General features: G+C 38.9%; 1 protein-coding gene across 1 annotated transcript in view; it reads right to left on the bottom strand.

The window, feature by feature from the left end:
- LOC135198353 (piggyBac transposable element-derived protein 2-like) overlaps nucleotides 1–7,693 on the bottom strand; it is a 36,843-nt gene that overhangs the window by 28,346 nt on the left and 804 nt on the right. The gene's annotated exons all lie outside the window — the stretch shown is intronic.

Raw genomic sequence — 7,693 nt, 5'->3', positions numbered from 1 at the left:
GGGAGGAACTCAACGAGAAATACAAAGTACAAGAGAGGGGACTAAACAAACACAATAGAAGATGTAAACAGAGGCTTAAGGCCAAAGCACACAAGATCCAACGGTACATGAACAGGAATAAGGGATACCAACAGAACACTATTCGGAACCAACCAGAAAAGGCTATACAGCCAACTAAAGAGGGGAAGACAACCACCCAGAAATTCCTGAAGCCGAACCAAGTAAGAGACTCTGGGAAAACATATGGAGCAATCCGGTATCACACAACAAACATGCAACATGGCTCCAGGAAGTCAAGGAAGAAGAAACAGGGAGAATAAAACAAAGATTCACAGAGATCACGACAGACACAGTCAGACACCAACTAAAGAAAATGCCAAACTGGAAAGCCCCAGGTCCCGATGAAGTCCATGGATACTGGCTCAAAAACTTCAAGGCCCTACACCCACGAATAGCAGAACAACTCCAGCATTGTATCTCAAATCACCATGCACCCAAATGGATGACCACAGGAAGAACATCCTTAGTACAAAAGACAAGAGTAAGGGAAATATAGCCAGTAACTACAGGCCTATCACCTGCCTACCAATAATGTGGAAGTTACTAACAGGTATCATCAGTGAAAGCTATACAACTACCTAGGAGGAGACAAACACCATCCCCCACCAACAGAAAGGCTGCAGAAGGAAGTGTAGGGGCACAAAAGACCAGCTCCTGATAGACAAAATGGTAATGAAGAACAGTAAGAGAAGGAAAACCAACCTAAGCATGGCATGGATAGACTATAAGAAAGCCTTCGACATGATACCACACACATGGCTAATAGAATGCCTGAAAATATATGGGGCAGAGGAAAATACCATCAGCTTCCTCAAAAATACAATACGCAACTGGAATACAATACTTACAAGCTCTGGAATAAGACTAGCAGAGGTTAATATCAGGAGAGGGATCTTCCAGGGCGACTCACTGTCCCCACTACTCTTCCCATGACAAAAGTACTACAGAAGATGGATGCCGGGTACCAACTCAAGAAAAGAGGCAACAAAATCAACCATCTGATGTTCATGGACGACATCAAGCTGTATGGTAAGAGCATCAAGGAAATAGATAGCCTAATCCAGACAGTAAGGATTGTATCTGGGGACATCAGGATGGAGTTTGGAATAGAAAAATGTGCCTTAGTCAACATACAAAAAGGCAAAGTAACGAGAACTGAAGGGATAAAGCTACCAGATGGGAGCAACATCAAACACATAGATGAGACAGGATACAAATACCTGGGAATAATGGAAGGAGAAGATATAAAACACCAAGAGATGAAGGACACGATCAGGAAAGAATATATGCAGAGACTCAAGGCGATACTCAAGTCAAAACTCAACGCCGGAAATATGATAAAAGCCATAAACACATGGGCAGTGCCAGTAATCAGATACAGCGCAGGAATAGTGGAATGGACGAAGGCAGAACTCCGCAGCATAGATCAGAAAACCAGGAAACAAATGACAATACACAAAGCACTACACCCAAGAGCAAATACAGACAGACTATACATAACACGAAAGGAAGGAGGGAGAGGACTACTAAGTATAGAGGACTGCGTCAACATCGAAAACAGAGCACTGGGGCAATATCTGAAAACCAGTGAAGACGAGTGGCTAAAGAGTGCATGGAAGAAGGACTAATAAAAGTAGACGAAGACCCATATATACAGAGACAGGAGAAAGACAGAAAGAACAGAGGACTGGCACAACAAACCAATGCACGGACAATACATGAGACAGACTAAAGAACTAGCCAGCGATGACAATTGGCAATGGCTACAGATGGGGAGAGCTAAAGAAGGAAACTGAAGGAATGATAACAGCGGCACAAGATCAGGCCCTAAGAACCAGATATGTTCAAAGTACGATAGACGGAAATAACATCTCTCCCATATGTAGGAAGTGCAATACGAAAAATGAAACCATAAACCACATAGCAAGTGAATGCCCGGCACTTGCACAGAACCAGTACAAAAAGAGGCATGATTCAGTGGCAAAAGCCCTCCACTGGAGCCTGTGCAAGAAACATCAGCTACCTTGCAGTAATAAGTGGTACGAGCACCAACCTGAAGGAGTGATAGAAAACGATCAGGCAAAGATCCTCTGGGACTATGGTATCAGAACAGATAGGGTGATACGTGCAAACAGACCAGACGTGACGTTGATTGACAAAGCCAAGAAGAAAGTATCACTCATTGATGTCGCAATACCATGGGACACCAGAGTTGAAGAGAAAGAGAGGGAAAAAATGGATAAGTATCAAGATCTGCAAATAGAAATAAGAAGGATATGGGATATGCCAGTGGAAATCGTACCCATAATCATAGGAGCACTAGGCACGATCCCTGAAAAGGAATCTAGAAAAACTAGAGGCTGAAGTAGCTCCAGGACTCATGCAGAAGAGTGTGATCCTAGAAACGGCACACATAGTAAGAAAAGTGATGGACTCCTAAGGAGGCAGGATGCAACCCGGAACCCCACACTATAAATACCACCCAGTCGAATTGGAGGACTGTGATAGAGCAAAAAAAAAAATAATAATAATAAAGCCCATTTAAATATACTAAGACTCCATTAGTTAAAACTTAATGTCGAATCTATGTTACAGACCTCAATATTTGAGCGAAAAGCTTCCATAAATGACAGTGAAATATACCAACGCCATCTCAGTGGCAGCGCCTTCTCTCTCTCTCTCTCTCTCTCTCTCTCTCTCTCTCTCTCTCTCTCTCTCTCTCTCTCTCTCTCTCTCTCTCATATTGTTCATACCATCAATAGCAGTCTATCGTAAAAAAAAAATAACATCTTTATCGCGTCTGTTTCAAGTAGCAGCTTTTTACCAATAACATCATAATAATTAAAGCAAACGGATTTATACAAATTAACTAACTAAAGAAAACGGTTCCTCAAGTCAAGCCATCTCATCCAAAACATTGTCTTTGGCTGTATTTGGTAAACGAAGTTTTATATGAACCAACAAGCTCGGAAATCAAGTTAATCCTTTTATGCGTCCTCGCGCACCTTTACAACTCATTGGCGTCCTTTATCCTAACTGCTACCAACACAATCCAGTAATTTGAATGTGCACATTTCACTACTCAGTTTCACAAGGACTCAACGTAATTTTCAGGCAATTGTCCAAGAGACTCCTTAAATTCAATCAAGGCGAAGATGTAATTATCCAATGAGCTATGGGAACTATTCGGACATAAACACACGTGCATACAAACATCATCAACATGGCCACCAAAGCTAAATTCCAATGGAAGAAAACTTGTATTATTTATATTTGTTCCTCATTACGTGAAAGATGGAACATCACGAATCGTTTCCCAATCTAGTATCATTTCATCACTATGTGCATACCCAGTCCTTATTACTTTTTCTTTTCTTTTTAGATGTATCCCAATTCTGCGGGCATATGTTACATTTTATCCAGCAATGTTTGCAGATTTTGTGGTGTTTCGCTGATAAGCACAACATCATCTGTCAGGGCCTTATCGTTGCCTCGGTCTAAAGTAAACCATCTCTTCCACCCCAAACCAGTTTCTTCCTTATAACAGCAGGAAAAAGACAAAACAGGCTACATGACTTAACTCCCACCCACACACATACAATGTATATATAATTATATATGCATATATTTAATGTATATATACATAACAAGAACTTGACATATGATGCGTTGTTGTCCGCAGAATACCACATGAATTACAGTATTCCTCGTAACATATATCTCGCAGCATTGGGATAAATCTACGAAAAATATGAGAGGTACTAAGGACTGGGCATCCACAAGGGGATGAAAAATACTTGATTGTGAAACGATTAGTGAGGTTTCATCTTTCAAATAATCAGGAACAAATATATCCAATACAATTTCTTGCGCGTTGGAATCTGGCTTTGGAGGTGACGTTGATGGTGTGGATGTGTGTGTGTTATGTCGGCGTGAGTACTTCCCATACCTCACTGGTTAACGTCGTCGCCTCCATGAATAACAAAGTTACGTGTAAGCTTTCCTTCACTTTCATTGAGTTACCTGGTACGCTCACTTGTTCAAACGGTAACGTCACAGTACTGAAAGCAAACCATGTACCGAGAGAAACTGGCGATCAGCAGGTTCGGTAAACACTTGAACTGCTAAACGGCAAAGCAGTTGAGTACAACTAGCCTATACACCATTTGTGGAGGGACAACGTACGGGCGTTATGAACACACACACACACACACACACACACACACACACATATATATATATATATATATATATATATATATATATATATATGTGTGTGTGTGTGTGTGTGTGTGTGTGTGTGGTGATACTTCACAACATATTCATTCGAAGTCATACTAAATAACATTGACGATGGTTATGAATGAAATGCAACGATACGTGAACAAACAACTATTTAGGCATCAAAATAATGTACTACATATTTCGCCGTCTGCATGAACATTTTTTTATTTACAAAACACGAGAACGAACCTTTTTGTTAATAACTACGGAATCAGAAAAGGCTCTTTCCATGTTTTGAAATGGAGACTTTACTACTGAAGAGGGTAGCTACCAACTGCCAAGTCTGGTGGCTTGAATATATAGGTCTTTAGATCGTTACTCGACGCTGGCCGGTGAGGAACGCTGCCGGGGTTTAAATACTTTGATATTTGTAATGCGTTCGCTTTTAACAAATTTTGGAATTGTTCGGACTAATTTCTACGTGGTTTTGGCTTTTGATAAAACTAGTTACTCCTTGTGTTTTGGCTTATCGGTGAGCTTTAAAGTTGCATCCAACAATGCAGTGAAGAGCGTATTGATAACGTTTAGGTAAGTAGCCTTCAAGCTAACTTTTTATTAGAACAGTACGCTAAAGCAGTATCACGGTGTTCCTCTCTTGTTCGAAGAATAGCCCTACAATTCTTTCGTGTTTAGGAAAATTGATTACAAAATAAATTTTGGCAGATGACTGTGTAATTAGAGCCGAATCGTGGTAAAATGGCACAGGCAAAAAATCGTCATGTTAATCGTTCCTTAGTGACCCCCAAGGGTTTTAACCCGGTATATAGGCCTATCTACATATCCAACTTTGTAGCGCCCGATGTATACAAGCCAGTTGGGGATTACCGTATAAAAAATAAAAGGCAGTGATATAAAGATAATGTCCTCTAAGAAATATTGTGAATTTTTCTCTGTGACTATTAGGTACCATCCACCATAATTTAATGACCCCCACCTCCCTCCCCCCGACTTAATTTCCGGTTACCTTAGAGCCATAGCATAGATTAGCTTGAGCATGTTATACATAACCGTTTCACAGGTTGATTTACCATAGCCGCGAGAATGAGGGCTACTTCCTGCATTGCGTGGTTTGTTTTAATATACGGAATTACGTTTCAGCTGTAACTGGGTCATTTATATGGAGTGCCTGTAGACATGAGGCCTATGCGTGGGTATTCAGGCATTTTGCCATGCATCAGTAGTGTCGGTCTTAAACCCGCTTTAAATGAGCAGCTGAACGATGGGTGAGGGCGTTGCCTTAAATCTATCATGGTTTCCCAAGCAGTCTCATGAACATGGCAATGGATATAGGCCTAAAGGTCTCCGAAACCATTGGAGACTATGTTGAGCTTAGCAACAGTGCTTCTAGGTTTAGGTCTTCTTGAGATTTTAACAAGCCATGAGTAGTACTGTCGGCCAAAAAACTATTGGCAGAGTTTCATTATTTTTCGTTCACCTGCCTGACGCACGATTCATGCCTTATTTATCGATTTTTCTTTTCAAAAATGGAAGAAATCATATGTAATGACGTTAAAAACAGTCACTGATATCTTTAGAACATTATGTTATGTTATTGTGTAAAACTATTTTCCATATAGCAAAATTGACGTGAACGAAACGAAGTGATAAAAAACGCCATATCACAACCATAGATATACATTACCAAATAGATAGGAGACACCTATCACTAGTAGTATCGCATAAACATAGACCTTAAATTATCATTTCAATATTAAGTTCAAGGTAGAGGTGGAACACCTCGAAGCCCCACAAGAGAGCAAGACAATACAGTAGTGTAAATGTTGCTGAGCAACATCCATTTGTGAACTTTGAATTCTAGTGCCTCGTCACGACATTGCTGAACCAGGAATCATAACTAGCTCTACGCTTATGACTGGTGTCTGATGAATACTTTAGATGGAGAGGAAGAGATTTTTAAATCTACACTTGAAATCTTTGATAGTTGTCTAATGAATAAGTCTAATGCAAACTTATCTTTGATGGATGAGAGATTCAGTTAGGCTTACTCTTTTTGTTTTGTTTTTTATCGGTGGCCAGTGAATACCACGGATAGGGAGGGAAACGGTTTCAATGATGTATGCATTTTTTTCTTCAAAACCTAAAGAATACATTTTATTGGGAGATACTTTATTAACATCGGCCTAATCCTTCCATCACTCCTATACGCCACCTCCGCTCTCTTCTACATCTCAGGCGACTAGATCAGACTTCTCAAGTTCTCACTACGAACTCCATCTCGTGAAAGCATCACTAATGATAACGGTTATTTTAAAATTGCCCGCACCGACAACGTACGCCTTAAAATGCATGTTTATAAAATATTCTCTGTTCAAAGAAACTTTATCTTTCATTCCACAAAATATGTGCATACACTCGTGTTACACCCTGTAGCCGTCAAAGAGCAAACCCTTTATTAAAGCAGTAGGTTTTTCTTGGAAAAAAAAAACCATATGAAATAGACTTAAACGAGAACGTCACCTTTCATATTTCTTATCCTTTCAGCTACTTATAATATGCTTATGGTAGTAGGTCTAGGTATACATGCGAAATTAATTTGAATTAGTTTCTATTTAGAAGAAATGAATAGCTACAGAAAGATCAACCTAAGAAAGCATTACGGAAAGTAAGCCTTTCTTAATGCATTCGTCAGTTTTGACTCCCACAGCTTTCCAACGTGTCCAAATGAAAAAGGATGATATGCAAGGAATTCGATAAAAAATGAGACTGAATTATATTCGTTTGATTTTTTATGATTGCTTTTTGACTTTGAATAGCTATGTCTGAGTTAATTATGTTAAGCAATTATGAAAAGGATAAGAAGAAAGGCGAACATGGCTAATAAAACAAGAATAACGAGAATAGTCAAATAAAGCAGATTAATATATATATATATATACACACACATATATATATATATATATATATATATATATATATATATATATATATATATATATATATATTACATATATATATATATATATATATATATATATATATATAGTGTGTGTGTGTGTGTGTGTGTGTGTATATTGTCAATTTGAATATTTATTAATATTACGTATCCGAGAGAGTATAGACCTAGGCTAATCATGTGGGAAAATCAGAAGTATAATTTAGTCCCACTAAATGTGTCATGCAAATTATTTTATTGATCAAAGGACAAAATTAGTTTAATTAAACATCGTTTTCAAAGAATGTTAACGCCTTGATGTATTATTTATCGGGTGTAGGAGACGAAATGACAACACCCCAGTGCAGTACGATACGTTGAGTCAAGACTCGAGCGGCAGCAAAGCCAACTTCAAAATCTTCGGTATGGTGTCACGAAGCTAGAGTTGAGAATAAA

The sequence above is a fragment of the Macrobrachium nipponense genome, chromosome 22 (genome assembly GCF_015104395.2).
Source record: "Macrobrachium nipponense isolate FS-2020 chromosome 22, ASM1510439v2, whole genome shotgun sequence".
Classification (NCBI taxonomy): Eukaryota; Metazoa; Arthropoda; class Malacostraca; order Decapoda; family Palaemonidae; genus Macrobrachium; species Macrobrachium nipponense.
Note: the sequence above shows the minus strand (reverse complement) of the source record. Positions and strands in the feature narration are given on the sequence as shown.